This window comes from Zootermopsis nevadensis, unplaced genomic scaffold (genome assembly GCF_977971745.1).
Source record: "Zootermopsis nevadensis isolate Lab colony 2312 unplaced genomic scaffold, Znev_1.0 Znev_ptg000028l, whole genome shotgun sequence".
Classification (NCBI taxonomy): Eukaryota; Metazoa; Arthropoda; class Insecta; order Blattodea; family Termopsidae; genus Zootermopsis; species Zootermopsis nevadensis.
In genome coordinates, this window is record NW_028259160.1 from 22,643,928 (window position 1) to 22,660,540 (window position 16,613).

Here is a 16,613-nt window from a genome sequence, read left to right on the forward strand (position 1 = left end):
AAATTTGACTTTCGAATAATCTCTAAATTTTAAATGTCTCTATCCTCCAAACCCTTGGACATACATTGACGTGACTCTGACATGAAGTTGATATATACGTTACCTCAAAGTGACATAATTTTTGTCTCTCAGATTCCTACAGATCGGGAGATATTTGCCTTTTCAAAAATTGACTTTCGAATAATCTCTAAAAATTTAAATGTCTCTATCCTCCAAATCCTTAGACATACATTGACGTGACTCTGACAGGAAGTTGACATATACGTTCCCTCAAAGTGACTTAAGTTTTGTCTCTCAGATTCCTACAGATCGGGAGATATTTGCCTTTTAAAAATTGACTTTCGAATAATCTCTAAATTTTAAATGTCTCTATCCTCCAAACCTTTTGACATACATTGACGTAACTATGACATGAAGTTGACATATACGTTCCCTCAATGTGACATAAGTTTTGTCTCTAAGAATCCTACAGATCGGGAAATATTTGCCTTTTAAAAATTGACTTTCGAATAATCTCGAAAAATTGAAATGTCTCTATCCTCCAAACCCTTGGACATACATTGACGTGACTCTGACATGAAGTTGACATATACGTTCCCTCAAAGTGACATAAGTTTTGTCTCTTAGATTCCTACAGATCGGGAGATATTTACCTTTAAAAATTGACTTTCGAATAATCTCGAAAAATTAAAACGTCTCTATCCTCCAAACCCTTGGACATACATTGACAAGACTATGACATGAAGTTGACATATACGTTCCCTCAAAGTGACATAAGGTTTGCCTCTTAGATTCCTACAGATCGGGAGATATTTGCCTTTTAAAAATTGACTTTCGAATAATCTCTAAAAATTTAAATGTCTCTATCCTCCAAACCCTTGGACATACATTGACGTGACTCTGACACGAAGTTGATATATACGTTATCTCAAAGTGACATAAGTTTTGTCTCTCGGATTGCTACAGATCGGGAGATATTTGCCTTTTGAAATTTGACTTTCGAATAATCTCTAAATTTTAAATGTCTCTATCCTCCAAACCTTTGGACATACATTGACGTGACTCTGACATGAAGTTGATATATACGTTACCTCAAAGTGACATAATTTTTGTCTCTCAGATTCCTACAGATCGGGAGATATTTGCCTTTTAAAAATTGACTTTCGAATAATCTCTAAATTTTAAATGTCTCTATCCTCCAAACCTTTTGACATACATTGACGTAACTATGACATGAAGTTGACATATACGTTCCCTCAATGTGACATAAGTTTTGTCTCTAAGAATCCTACAGATCGGGAAATATTTGCCTTTTAAAAATTGACTTTCGAATAATCTCGAAAAATTGAAATGTCTCTATCCTCCAAACCCTTGGACATACATTGACGTGACTCTGACATGAAGTTGACATATACGTTCCCTCAAAGTGACATAAGTTTTGTCTCTTAGATTCCTACAGATCGGGAGATATTTACCTTTAAAAATTGACTTTCGAATAATCTCGAAAAATTAAAACGTCTCTATCCCTCAAACCCTTGGACATACATTGACGTCACTCTGATAGGAAGTTGACACATACGTTCCCTCAAAGTGACATAAGGTTTGTCTCTCAGATTCCTACAGATCTGGAGATATTTGCCTTTCACAAATTGACTTTCGAATGATCTCGAAAAATTAAAATGTCTCTATCCTCCAAACCCTTGGACATACATTGACGTAACTCTGACAGGAAGTTGACATATACGTTTCCTCAAACTGACATAAGGTTTGTCTCTCAGATTCCTACAGATCGGGAGATATTTGCCTTTTAAAAATTGACTTTCGAATAATCTCGAAAAATTTAAATGTCTCTATCCTCCAAACCCTTGGACATACATTGACGAGACTCTGACATGAAGTTGACATATACGTTCCCTCAAAGTGACATGAGTTTTGTCTCTTAGATTCCTACAGATCGGGAGATATTTACCTTTTAAAAATTGACTTTCAAATAATCACGAAAAATTAAAATGTCTCTATCCTCCAAACCCTTGGACATACATTGACGTAACTCTGACACGTAGTTGGCATATGCGTTCCCTCAAAGTGACATAAGTTTTATCTCTCAGATTCTTAGAGATCGGGAGATATTTGCCTTTTAATAATTGACTATCGAATAATCTCAAAAAATTTAAATGTCTCTATCCTCCAAACCCTTGGACATACATTGACGTAACTCTGACATGAAGTTGACATATACGTTCCCTCAAAGTGACATAAGGTTGGTCTCTCTTATGCCTACAGATCGGGCGATATTTGCATTTTAATAATTGACTTTCGAATAATCTCGAAAAATTTAAATGTCTCTATCCTCCAAACCCTTGGACATACATTGACGTGACTCCGACATGAAGTTGACATATACGTTCCCTCAAAGTGACATATGGTTGGTCTCTCAGATGCCTACAGATCGGGAGATATTTGCATTTTAATAATTGACTTTCGAATAATCTCGAAAAATTTAAATGTCTCTATCCTCCAAACCCTTGGACATACATTGACGTGACTCCGACATGAAGTTGACATATACGTTCCCTCAAAGTGACATAATTTTTGTCTCTCAGATTCCTACAGATCGGGAGATATTTCCCTTTTAAAAATTGACTTTCGAATAATCTCTAAAATTTAAATGTCTCTATCCTCCAAACCTTTTGACATACAATGACGTACCTATGACATGAAGTTGACATATACGTTCCCTCAAAGTGACATAAGTTTTGTCTCTAAGATTCCTACAGATCTGGAGATATTTGCCTTTTAAAAATTGACTTTCGAATAATCTCGAAAAATTGAAATGTCTCTATCCTCCAAACCCTTGGACATACATTGACGTGACTCTGACATGAAGTTGACATATACGTTCCCTCAAAGTGACATAAGTTTTGTCTCTTAGGTTCCTAAAGATCGGGAGATATTTACCTTTAAATATTGACTTTCGAATAATCTCGAAAAATTAAAACGTCTCTATCCTCCAAACCCTTGGACATACATTGACGTGACTCTGACAGGAAGTTGACATATACGTTCCCTCAAAGTGACATAAGGTTTGTCTCTCAGATTCCTACAGATCGGGAGATATTTGCCTTTCACAAATTGACTTTCGAATAATCTAAAAAAATTAAAATGTCTCTATCCTCCAAACCCTTGGACATACATTGACGTATCTCTGACATGAAGTTGACATATACGTTCCCTCAAAGTGACATAAGGTTTGTCTCTCAGATTCCTACAGATCGGGAGATATTTGCCTTTTAAAAATTGACTTTCGAATAATCTCGAAAAATTTAAATGTCTCTATCCTCCAAACCCTTGGACATACATTGACGTGACTCTGACATGAAGTTGACATATGCGTTCCCTCAAAGTGACATAAGGTTTGTCTCTCAGATTCCTACAGATCGGGAGATATTTGCCTTTAACAAATTGACTTTCGAATAATCTCGAAAAAATAAAATGTCTCTATCCTCCAAACCGTTGGACATACATTGACGTAACTCTGACATGAAGTTGACATATGCGTTGCCTCAAAGTGACATTAGGTTTGTCTCTCAGATTCCTACAGATCGGGAGATATTTGCCTTTTAAAAATTGACTTTCGAAATATCTCGAAAAATTAAAATGTGTTTATCCTCCAAACACTTTGCCATACATTGACAAGACTATGACATGAAGTTGACATATACGTTCCCTCAAAGTGACATAAGGTTTGCCTCTCAGATTAAAACAGATCGGGAGATATTTGCATTTTAATAATTGACTTTCGAATAATCTCGAAAAATTTAAATGTCTCTATCCTCCAAACCCTTGGACATACATTGACGTGACTCCGACATGAAGTTGACATATACATTCCCTCAAAGTGACATAAGGTTTGTCTCTCAGATTCCTACAGATCGGGAGATATTTGCCTTTAACAAATTGACTTTCGAATAATCTCGAAAAACTAAAATGTCTCTATCCTCCAAACCGTTGGACATACAATGACGTAACTCTGACATGAAGTTGACATATGCGTTGCCTCAAAGTGACATAAGGTTTGTCTCTCAGATTCCTACAGATCGGGAGATATTTGCCTTTTAAAAATTGACATTCGAAAAATCTCGAAAAATTCAAATGTCTCTATCCTCCAAACCCTTGGACATACATTGACAAGACTATGACATGAAGTTAACATATACGTTCCCTCAAAGTGACATAAGGTTTGCCTCTCAGATTAAAACAGATCGGGAGATATTTGCATTTTAATAATTGACTTTCGAATAATCTCGAAAAATTTAAATGTATCTATCCTCCAAACCCTTCGACATACATTGACGTGACTCCGACATGAAGTTGACATATACGTTCCCTCAAAGTGACATAAGGTTGGCCTCTCAGATGCCTACAGATCGGGAGATATTTGCATTTTAATAATTGACTTTCGAATAATCTCGAAAAATTTAAATGTCTATATCCTCCAAACCCTTGGACATACATTGACGTGACTCCGACATGAAGTTGACATATACGTTTCCTCAAAGTGACATAAGGTTTGTCTCTCAGATTCCTACAGATCGGGAGATATTTGCCTTTTAAAAATTGACTTTCGAATAATCTCTAAATTTTAAATGTCTCTATCCTCCAAACCTTTTGACATACATTGACGTAACTATGACATGAAGTTGACATATACGTTCCCTCAAAGTGACATAAGTTTTGTCTCTAAGATTCCAGCAGATCGGGAGATATTTGCCTTTTGAAAATTGACTTTCGAATAATCTCGAAAAATTGAAATGTCTCTATCCTCCAAACCCTTTGACATACATTGACGTGACTCTGACATGAAGTTGACACATACGTTCCCTCTAAGTGACATAAGTTTTGTCTCTTAGATTCCTACAGATCGGGAGATATTTACCTTTAAAAATTGACTTTCGAATAATCTCGAAAAATTAAAACGTCTCTTTCCTCCAAACCCTTGGACATACATTGACGTGACTCTGACAGGAAGTTGACACATACGTTCCCTCAAAGTGACATAAGGTTTGTCTCTCAGATTCCTACAGATCGGGAGATATTTGCCTTTAACAAATTGACTTTCGAATAATCTCGAAAAAATAAAATGTCTCTATCCTCCAAACCGTTGGACATACATTGACGTAACTCTGACATGAAGTTGACATATGCGTTGCCTCAAAGTGACATTAGGTTTGTCTCTCAGATTCCTACAGATCGGGAGATATTTGCCTTTTAAAAATTGACTTTCGAAATATCTCGAAAAATTAAAATGTGTTTATCCTCCAAACACTTTGCCATACATTGACAAGACTATGACATGAAGTTGACATATACGTTCCCTCAAAGTGACATAAGGTTTGCCTCTCAGATTAAAACAGATCGGGAGATATTTGCATTTTAATAATTGACTTTCGAATAATCTCGAAAAATTTAAATGTCTCTATCCTCCAAACCCTTGGACATACATTGACGTGACTCCGACATGAAGTTGACATATACATTCCCTCAAAGTGACATAAGGTTTGTCTCTCAGATTCCTACAGATCGGGAGATATTTGCCTTTAACAAATTGACTTTCGAATAATCTCGAAAAACTAAAATGTCTCTATCCTCCAAACCGTTGGACATACAATGACGTAACTCTGACATGAAGTTGACATATGCGTTGCCTCAAAGTGACATAAGGTTTGTCTCTCAGATTCCTACAGATCGGGAGATATTTGCCTTTTAAAAATTGACATTCGAAAAATCTCGAAAAATTCAAATGTCTCTATCCTCCAAACCCTTGGACATACATTGACAAGACTATGACATGAAGTTAACATATACGTTCCCTCAAAGTGACATAAGGTTTGCCTCTCAGATTAAAACAGATCGGGAGATATTTGCATTTTAATAATTGACTTTCGAATAATCTCGAAAAATTTAAATGTATCTATCCTCCAAACCCTTCGACATACATTGACGTGACTCCGACATGAAGTTGACATATACGTTCCCTCAAAGTGACATAAGGTTGGCCTCTCAGATGCCTACAGATCGGGAGATATTTGCATTTTAATAATTGACTTTCGAATAATCTCGAAAAATTTAAATGTCTATATCCTCCAAACCCTTGGACATACATTGACGTGACTCCGACATGAAGTTGACATATACGTTTCCTCAAAGTGACATAAGGTTTGTCTCTCAGATTCCTACAGATCGGGAGATATTTGCCTTTTAAAAATTGACTTTCGAATAATCTCTAAATTTTAAATGTCTCTATCCTCCAAACCTTTTGACATACATTGACGTAACTATGACATGAAGTTGACATATACGTTCCCTCAAAGTGACATAAGTTTTGTCTCTAAGATTCCAGCAGATCGGGAGATATTTGCCTTTTGAAAATTGACTTTCGAATAATCTCGAAAAATTGAAATGTCTCTATCCTCCAAACCCTTTGACATACATTGACGTGACTCTGACATGAAGTTGACACATACGTTCCCTCTAAGTGACATAAGTTTTGTCTCTTAGATTCCTACAGATCGGGAGATATTTACCTTTAAAAATTGACTTTCGAATAATCTCGAAAAATTAAAACGTCTCTTTCCTCCAAACCCTTGGACATACATTGACGTGACTCTGACAGGAAGTTGACACATACGTTCCCTCAAAGTGACATAAGGTTTGTCTCTCAGATTCCTACAGATCGGGAGATATTTGCCTTTCACAAATTGACTTTCGAATAATCTCGAAAAATTAAAATTTCTCTATCCTCCAAACCCTTGGACATACATTGACGTAACTCTCACAGGAAGTTGACATATACGTTTCCACAAAGTGACATAAGGTTTGTCTCTCAGATTCCTTCAGATCGGGAGATATTTGCCTTTTAATAATTGACTTTCGAATAATCTCGAAAAATTTAAATGTCTCTATCCACCAAACCCTTGGACATACATTGACGTGACTCTGACATGAAGTTGACATATACGTTCCCTCAAAGTGACATAAGTTTTGTCTCTTAGATTCCTACATTTCGGGAGATATTTACCTTTTAAAAATTGACTTTCAAATAATCTCGAAAAATTTAAATGTCTCTATCCTCCAATCCCTTGGACATACATTGACGTAACTCTGACATGTAGTTGGCATATGCGTTCCCTCAAAGTGACATAAGTTTTCTCTCAGATTCTTACAGATCGGGAGATATTTGCCTTTTAAAAATTGACTATCGAATAATCTCAAAAATTAAAATGTCTCTATCCTCCAAACCCTTTGACATACATTGATGTTACTCTGACATGAAGTTGACATATACGTTCCCTCAAAGTGACATAAGGTTTGTCTTTCAGATGCCTACAGATCGGGAGATATTTGCATTTTAATAATTGACTTTCGAATAATCTCGAGAAATTTAAATGTCTCTATCCTCCAAACCCTTGGACATACATTGACAAGACTATGACATGAAGTTAACATATACGTTCCCTCAAAGTGACATAAGGTTTGCCTCTTAGATTCCTACAGATCGCGAGATATTTGCCTTTTAATAATTGACTTTCGAATAATCTCGAAAAATTTAAACGTCTCTATCCTCCAAACCCTTGTACATACATTGACGTGACTCAGACAGAAAGTTGACATATACGTTCCCTTAAAGTGACATAAGGTTGGTCTCTCAGATTCCTACAGATCGGGAGATATTTGCCTTTCACAAATTGACTTTCGAATAATCTCGAAAAATTAAAATGTCTCTATCTTCCAAACCCTTGGACATACATTGACGTAACTCTGACATTAAGTTGACATATACGTTCCCTCAAAGTGACAATAGGTTTGTCTCTCAGATGCCTACAGATCGGGAGATATTTGCCTTTTAAAAATTGACTTTCGAATAATCTCGAAAAATTTAAATGTCTCTATCCTCCAAACCCTTGGACATACATTGACGTGACTCTGACATGAAGTTGACATATGCGTTCCCTCAAAGTGACATAAGGTTTGTCTCTCAGATTCCTACAGATCGGGAGATATTTGCCTTTACAAATTGACTTTCGAATAATCTCTATAAATTTAAATGTCTCTATCCTCCAAACCCTTGGACATACATTGACGTGACTCTGACATGAAGTTGATATATACGTTACCTCAAAGTGACATAATTTTTGTCTCTCAGATTCCTACAGATCGGGAGATATTTGCCTTTTAAAAATTGACTTTCGAATAATCTCGAAAAATTAAAACGTCTCTATCCTCCAAACCCTTGGACATACATTGACGTGACTGAGACAGGAAGTTGACATATACGTTCCCTTAAAGTGACATAAGGTTGGTCTCTCAGATTCCTACAGATCGGGAGATATTTGCCTTTCACAAATTGACTTTCGAATAATCTCGAAAAATTAAAATGTCTCTATCTTCCAAACCCTTGGACATACATTGACGTAACTCTGACATTAAGTTGACATATACGTTCCCTCAAAGTGACAATAGGTTTGTCTCTCAGATGCCTACAGATCGGGAGATATTTGCCTTTTAAAAATTGACTTTCGAATAATCTCTAAATTTTAAATGTCTCTATCCTCCAAATCTTTGGACATACATTAACGTGACTCTGACATGAAGTTGACATATGCGTTGCCTCAAAGTGACATAAGGTTTGTCTCTCAGATTTCTACAGATCGGGAGATATTTGCCTTTTAATAATTGACTTTCGAATAATCTCGAAAAATTCAAATGTCTCTATCCTCCAAACCCTTGGACATACATTGACAAGACTATGACATGAAGTTGACATATACGTTCCCTCAAAGTGACATAAGGTTTGTATCTTAGATTCCTATAGATCGGGAGATATTTGCCTTTTAAAAATTGACTTTCGAATAATCTCGAAAAATTTAAACGTCTCTATCCTCCAAACCCTTGTACATACATTGACGTGACTCTGACATGAAGTTGACATATGCGTTCCCTCAAAGTGTCATAAGGTTTGTCTCTCAGATTCCTACAGATCGGGAGATATTTGCCTTTAACAAATTGACTTACGAATAATCTCGAAAAATTTAAATGTCTCTATCCTCCAAACCGTTGGACATACATTGACGTAACTCTGACAGGAAGTTAACAAATACGTTACCTCAAAGTGACATAAGTTTTGTATCTTAGATTCCTACAGATCGGGAGATATTTACTTTTTAAAAATTGACTTTCGAATAATCTCGAAAAATTTAAATGTCTCTATCCTCCAAATCCTTGGACATACATTGACGTGACTCTGACATGAAGTTGACATATACGTTCCCTCAAAGTGACATAAGGTTGGTCTCTCAGATGCCTACAGATCGGGAGATATTTGCATTTTAATAATTGACTTTCGAATAATCTCGAAAAATTTAAATGTCTCTATCCTCCAAACCCTTGGACATACATTGACGTGACTCCGACATGAAGTTTACATATACGTTTCCTCAAAGTGACATAAGGTTTGTCTCTCAGATTCCTACAGATCGGGAGATATTTGCCTTTTGAAAATTGACTTTCGAATAATCTCTAAAAATTTAAATGTCTCTATCCTCCAAACCCTTGGACATACATTGACGTGACTCTGACATGAAGTTGACATATACATTCCCTCAAAGTGACATAATTTTTGTCTCTCAGATTCCTACAGATCGGGAGATATTTGCCTTTTAAAAATTGACTTTCGAATAATCTCTAAATTTTAAATGTCTCTATCCTCCAAACCTTTTGACATACATTGACGTAACTATGACATGGAGTTGACATATACGTTCCCTCAAAGTGACATAAGTTTTGTCTCTAAGATTTCTACAGATCGGGAGATATTTGCCTTTTAAAAATTGACTTTCGAATAATCTCGAAAAATTGAAATGTCTCTATCCTCCAAACCCTTGGACATACATTGACGTGACTCTGACATGAAGTTGACATATACGTTCCCTCAAAGTGACATAAGTTTTGTCTCTTAGATTCCTAAAGATCGGGAGATATTTACCTTTAAATATTGACTTTCGAATAATCTCGAAAAATTAATACGTCTCTATCCTCCAAACCCTTGGACATACATTGACGTGACTCTGACAAGAATTTGACATATACGTTCCCTCAAAGTGACATAAGGTTTGTCTCTCAGATTCCTACAGATCGGGAGATATTTGCCTTTCACAAATTGACTTTCGAATAATCTCGAAAAATTAAAATGTCTCTATCCTCCAAACCCTTGGACATACATTGACGTGATTCTGACATGAAGTTGACATATGCCTTCCCTCAAAGTGACATAAGGTTTGTCTCTCAGATTCCTACAGATCGGGAGATATTTGCCTTTTAAAAATTGACTTTCGAATAATCTCGAAAAATTCAAATGTCTCTATCCTCCAAACCCTTGGACATACATTGACAAGACTATGACATGAAGTTGACATATACGTTCCCTCAAAGTGACATAAGGTTTGCCACTTAGATTCCTACAGATCGGGAGATATTTGCCTTTTAAAAATTGACTTTCGAATAATCTCTAAAAATTTAAATGTCTCTATCCTCCAAACCCTTGGACATACATTGACGTGACTCTGACACGAAGTTGATATATACGTTACCTCAAAGTGACATAATTTTTGTCTCTCAGATTCCTACAGATCGGAAGATATTTGCCTTTTAAAAATTGACTTTCGAATAATCTCTAAATTTTAAATGTCTCTATCCTCCAAACCTTTTGACATACATTGACGTAACTATGACATGAAGTTGACATATACGTTCCCTCAATGTGACATAAGTTTTGTCTCTAAGAATCCTACAGATCGGGAAATATTTGCCTTTTAAAAATTGACTTTCGAATAATCTCGAAAAATTGAAATGTCTCTATCCTCCAAACCCTTGGACATACATTGACGTGACTCTGACATGAAGTTGACATATACGTTCCCTCAAAGTGACATAAGTTTTGTCTCTTAGATTCCTACAGATCGGGAGATATTTACCTTTAAAAATTGACTTTCGAATAATCTCGAAAAATTAAAACGTCTCTATCCCTCAAACCCTTGGACATACATTGACGTCACTCTGATAGGAAGTTGACACATACGTTCCCTCAAAGTGACATAAGGTTTGTCTCTCAGATTCCTACAGATCTGGAGATATTTGCCTTTCACAAATTGACTTTCGAATGATCTCGAAAAATTAAAATGTCTCTATCCTCCAAACCCTTGGACATACATTGACGTAACTCTGACATTAAGTTGACATATACGTTCCCTCAAAGTGACAATAGGTTTGTTTCTCAGATGCCTACAGATCGGGAGATATTTGCATTTTAAAAATTGACTTTTGAATAATCTCGAAAAATTTAAATGTCTCTATCCTCCAAACCCTTGGACATACATTGACGTGACTCTGACATGAAGTTGACATATGCGTTCCCTCAAAGTGTCATAAGGTTTGTCTCTCAGATTCCTACAGATCGGGAGATATTTGCCTTTAACAAATTGACTTACGAATAATCTCGAAAAATTTAAATGTCTCTATCCTCCAAACCGTTGGACATACATTGACGTAACTCTGACAGGAAGTTAACAAATACGTTACCTCAAAGTGACATAAGTTTTGTATCTTAGATTCCTACAGATCGGGAGATATTTACCTTTTAAAAATTGACTTTCGAATAATCTCGAAAAATTTAAATGTCTCTATCCTCCAAACCCTTGGACATACATTGACGTGACTCTGACATGAAGTTGACATATACGTTCCCTCAAAGTGACATAAGGTTGGTCTCTCAGATGCCTACAGATCGGGAGATATTTGCATTTTAATAATTGACTTTCGAATAATCTCGAAAAATTTAAATGTCTCTATCCTCCAAACCCTTGGACATACATTGACGTGACTCCGACATGAAGTTTACATATACGTTTCCTCAAAGTGACATAAGGTTTGTCTCTCAGATTCCTACAGATCGGGAGATATTTGCCTTTTGAAAATTGACTTTCGAATAATCTCTAAAAATTTAAATGTCTCTATCCTCCAAACCCTTGGACATACATTGACGTGACTCTGACATGAAGTTGACATATACATTCCCTCAAAGTGACATAATTTTTGTCTCTCAGATTCCTACAGATCGGGAGATATTTGCCTTTTAAAAATTGACTTTCGAATAATCTCTAAATTTTAAATGTCTCTATCCTCCAAACCTTTTGACATACATTGACGTAACTATGACATGGAGTTGACATATACGTTCCCTCAAAGTGACATAAGTTTTGTCTCTAAGATTCCTACAGATCGGGAGATATTTGCCTTTTAAAAATTGACTTTCGAATAATCTCGAAAAATTGAAATGTCTCTATCCTCCAAACCCTTGGACATACATTGACGTGACTCTGACATGAAGTTGACATATACGTTCCCTAAAAGTGACATAAGTTTTGTCTCTTAGATTCCTAAAGATCGGGAGATATTTACCTTTAAATATTGACTTTCGAATAATCTCGAAAAATTAATACGTCTCTATCCTCCAAACCCTTGGACATACATTGACGTGACTCTGACAGGAATTTGACATATACGTTCCCTCAAAGTGACATAAGGTTTGACTCTCAGATTCCTACAGATCGGGAGATATTTGCCTTTCACAAATTGACTTTCGAATAATCTCGAAAAATTAAAATGTCTCTATCCTCCAAACCCTTGGACATACATTGACGTGACTCTGACATGAAGTTGACATATGCCTTCCCTCAAAGTGACATAAGGTTTGTCTCTCAGATTCCTACAGATCGGGAGATATTTGCCTTTTAAAAATTGACTTTCGAATAATCTCGAAAAATTCAAATGTCTCTATCCTCCAAACCCTTGGACATACATTGACAAGACTATGACATGAAGTTGACATATACGTTCCCTCAAAGTGACATAAGGTTTGCCTCTTAGATTCCTACAGATCGGGAGATATTTGCCTTTTAAAAATTGACTTTCGAATAATCTCTAAAAATTTAAATGTGTCTATCCTCCAAACCCTTGGACATACATTGACGTGACTCTGACACGAAGTTGATATATACGTTATCTCAAAGTGACATAAGTTTTTTCTCTCGGATTGCTACAGATCGGGAGATATTTGCCTTTTGAAATTTGACTTTCGAATAATCTCTAAATTTTAAATGTCTCTATCCTCCAAACCCTTGGACATACATTGACGTGACTCTGACATGAAGTTGATATATACGTTACCTCAAAGTGACATAATTTTTGTCTCTCAGATTCCTACAGATCGGGAGATATTTGCCTTTTCAAAAATTGACTTTCGAATAATCTCTAAAAATTTAAATGTCTCTATCCTCCAAATCCTTGGACATACATTGACGTGACTCTGACAGGAAGTTGACATATACGTTCCCTCAAAGTGACTTAAGTTTTGTCTCTCAGATTCCTACAGATCGGGAGATATTTGCCTTTTAAAAATTGACTTTCGAATAATCTCTAAATTTTAAATGTCTCTATCCTCCAAACCTTTTGACATACATTGACGTAACTATGACATGAAGTTGACATATACGTTCCCTCAATGTGACATAAGTTTTGTCTCTAAGAATCCTACAGATCGGGAAATATTTGCCTTTTAAAAATTGACTTTCGAATAATCTCGAAAAATTGAAATGTCTCTATCCTCCAAACCCTTGGACATACATTGACGTGACTCTGACATGAAGTTGACATATACGTTCCCTCAAAGTGACATAAGTTTTGTCTCTTAGATTACTACAGATCGGGAGATATTTACCTTTAAAAATTGACTTTCGAATAATCTCGAAAAATTAAAACGTCTCTATCCTCCAAACCCTTGGACATACATTGACAAGACTATGACATGAAGTTGACCTATACGTTCCCTCAAAGTGACATAAGGTTTGCCTCTTAGATTCCTACAGATCGGGAGATATTTGCCTTTTAAAAATTGACTTTCGAATAATCTCTAAAAATTTAAATGTGTCTATCCTCCAAACCCTTGGACATACATTGACGTGACTCTGACACGAAGTTGATATATACGTTATCTCAAAGTGACATAAGTTTTGTCTCTCGGATTGCTACAGATCGGGAGATATTTGCCTTTTGAAATTTGACTTTCGAATAATCTCTAAATTTTAAATGTCTCTATCCTCCAAACCTTTGGACATACATTGACGTGACTCTGACATGAAGTTGATATATACGTTACCTCAAAGTGACATAATTTTTGTCTCTCAGATTCCTACAGATCGGGAGATATTTGCCTTTTAAAAATTGACTTTCGAATAATCTCTAAATTTTAAATGTCTCTATCCTCCAAACCTTTTGACATACATTGACGTAACTATGACATGAAGTTGACATATACGTTCCCTCAATGTGACATAAGTTTTGTCTCTAAGATTCCTACAGATCGGGAGATATTTGCCTTTTAAAAATTGACTTTCGAATAATCTCGAAAAATTGAAATGTCTCTATCCTCCAAACCCTTGGACATACATTGACGTGACTCTGACATGAAGTTGACATATACGTTCCCTAAAAGTGACATAAGTTTTGTCTCTTAGATTCCTAAAGATCGGGAGATATTTACCTTTAAATATTGACTTTCGAATAATCTCGAAAAATTAATACGTCTCTATCCTCCAAACCCTTGGACATACATTGACGTGACTCTGACAGGAATTTGACATATACGTTCCCTCAAAGTGACATAAGGTTTGTCTCTCAGATTCCTACAGATCGGGAGATATTTGCCTTTCACAAATTGACTTTCGAATAATCTCGAAAAATTAAAATGTCTCTATCCTCCAAACCCTTGGACATACATTGACGTGACTCTGACATGAAGTTGACATATGCCTTCCCTCAAAGTGACATAAGGTTTGTCTCTCAGATTCCTACAGATCGGGAGATATTTGCCTTTTAAAAATTGACTTTCGAATAATCTCGAAAAATTCAAATGTCTCTATCCTCCAAACCCTTGGACATACATTGACAAGACTATGACATGAAGTTGACATATACGTTCCCTCAAAGTGACATAAGGTTTGCCTCTTAGATTCCTACAGATCGGGAGATATTTGCCTTTTAAAAATTGACTTTCGAATAATCTCTAAAAATTTAAATGTGTCTATCCTCCAAACCCTTGGACATACATTGACGTGACTCTGACACGAAGTTGATATATACGTTATCTCAAAGTGACATAAGTTTTTTCTCTCGGATTGCTACAGATCGGGAGATATTTGCCTTTTGAAATTTGACTTTCGAATAATCTCTAAATTTTAAATGTCTCTATCCTCCAAACCCTTGGACATACATTGACGTGACTCTGACATGAAGTTGATATATACGTTACCTCAAAGTGACATAATTTTTGTCTCTCAGATTCCTACAGATCGGGAGATATTTGCCTTTTCAAAAATTGACTTTCGAATAATCTCTAAAAATTTAAATGTCTCTATCCTCCAAATCCTTGGACATACATTGACGTGACTCTGACAGGAAGTTGACATATACGTTCCCTCAAAGTGACTTAAGTTTTGTCTCTCAGATTCCTACAGATCGGGAGATATTTGCCTTTTAAAAATTGACTTTCGAATAATCTCTAAATTTTAAATGTCTCTATCCTCCAAACCTTTTGACATACATTGACGTAACTATGACATGAAGTTGACATATACGTTCCCTCAATGTGACATAAGTTTTGTCTCTAAGAATCCTACAGATCGGGAAATATTTGCCTTTTAAAAATTGACTTTCGAATAATCTCGAAAAATTGAAATGTCTCTATCCTCCAAACCCTTGGACATACATTGACGTGACTCTGACATGAAGTTGACATATACGTTCCCTCAAAGTGACATAAGTTTTGTCTCTTAGATTCCTACAGATCGGGAGATATTTACCTTTAAAAATTGACTTTCGAATAATCTCGAAAAATTAAAACGTCTCTATCATCCAAACCCTTGGACATACATTGACAAGACTATGACATGAAGTTGACATATACGTTCCCTCAAAGTGACATAAGGTTTGCCTCTTAGATTCCTACAGATCGGGAGATATTTGCCTTTTAAAAATTGACTTTCGAATAATCTCTAAAAATTTAAATGTGTCTATCCTCCAAACCCTTGGACATACATTGACGTGACTCTGACACGAAGTTGATATATACGTTATCTCAAAGTGACATAAGTTTTGTCTCTCGGATTGCTACAGATCGGGAGATATTTGCCTTTTGAAATTTGACTTTCGAATAATCTCTAAATTTTAAATGTCTCTATCCTCCAAACCTTTGGACATACATTGACGTGACTCTGACATGAAGTTGATATATACGTTACCTCAAAGTGACATAATTTTTGTCTCTCAGATTCCTACAGATCGGGAGATATTTGCCTTTTAATAATTGACTTTCGAATAATCTCTAAATTTTAAATGTCTCTATCCTCCAAACCTTTTGACATACATTGACGTAACTATGACATGAAGTTGACATATACGTTCCCTCAATGTGACATAAGTTTTGTCTCTAAGAATCCTACAGA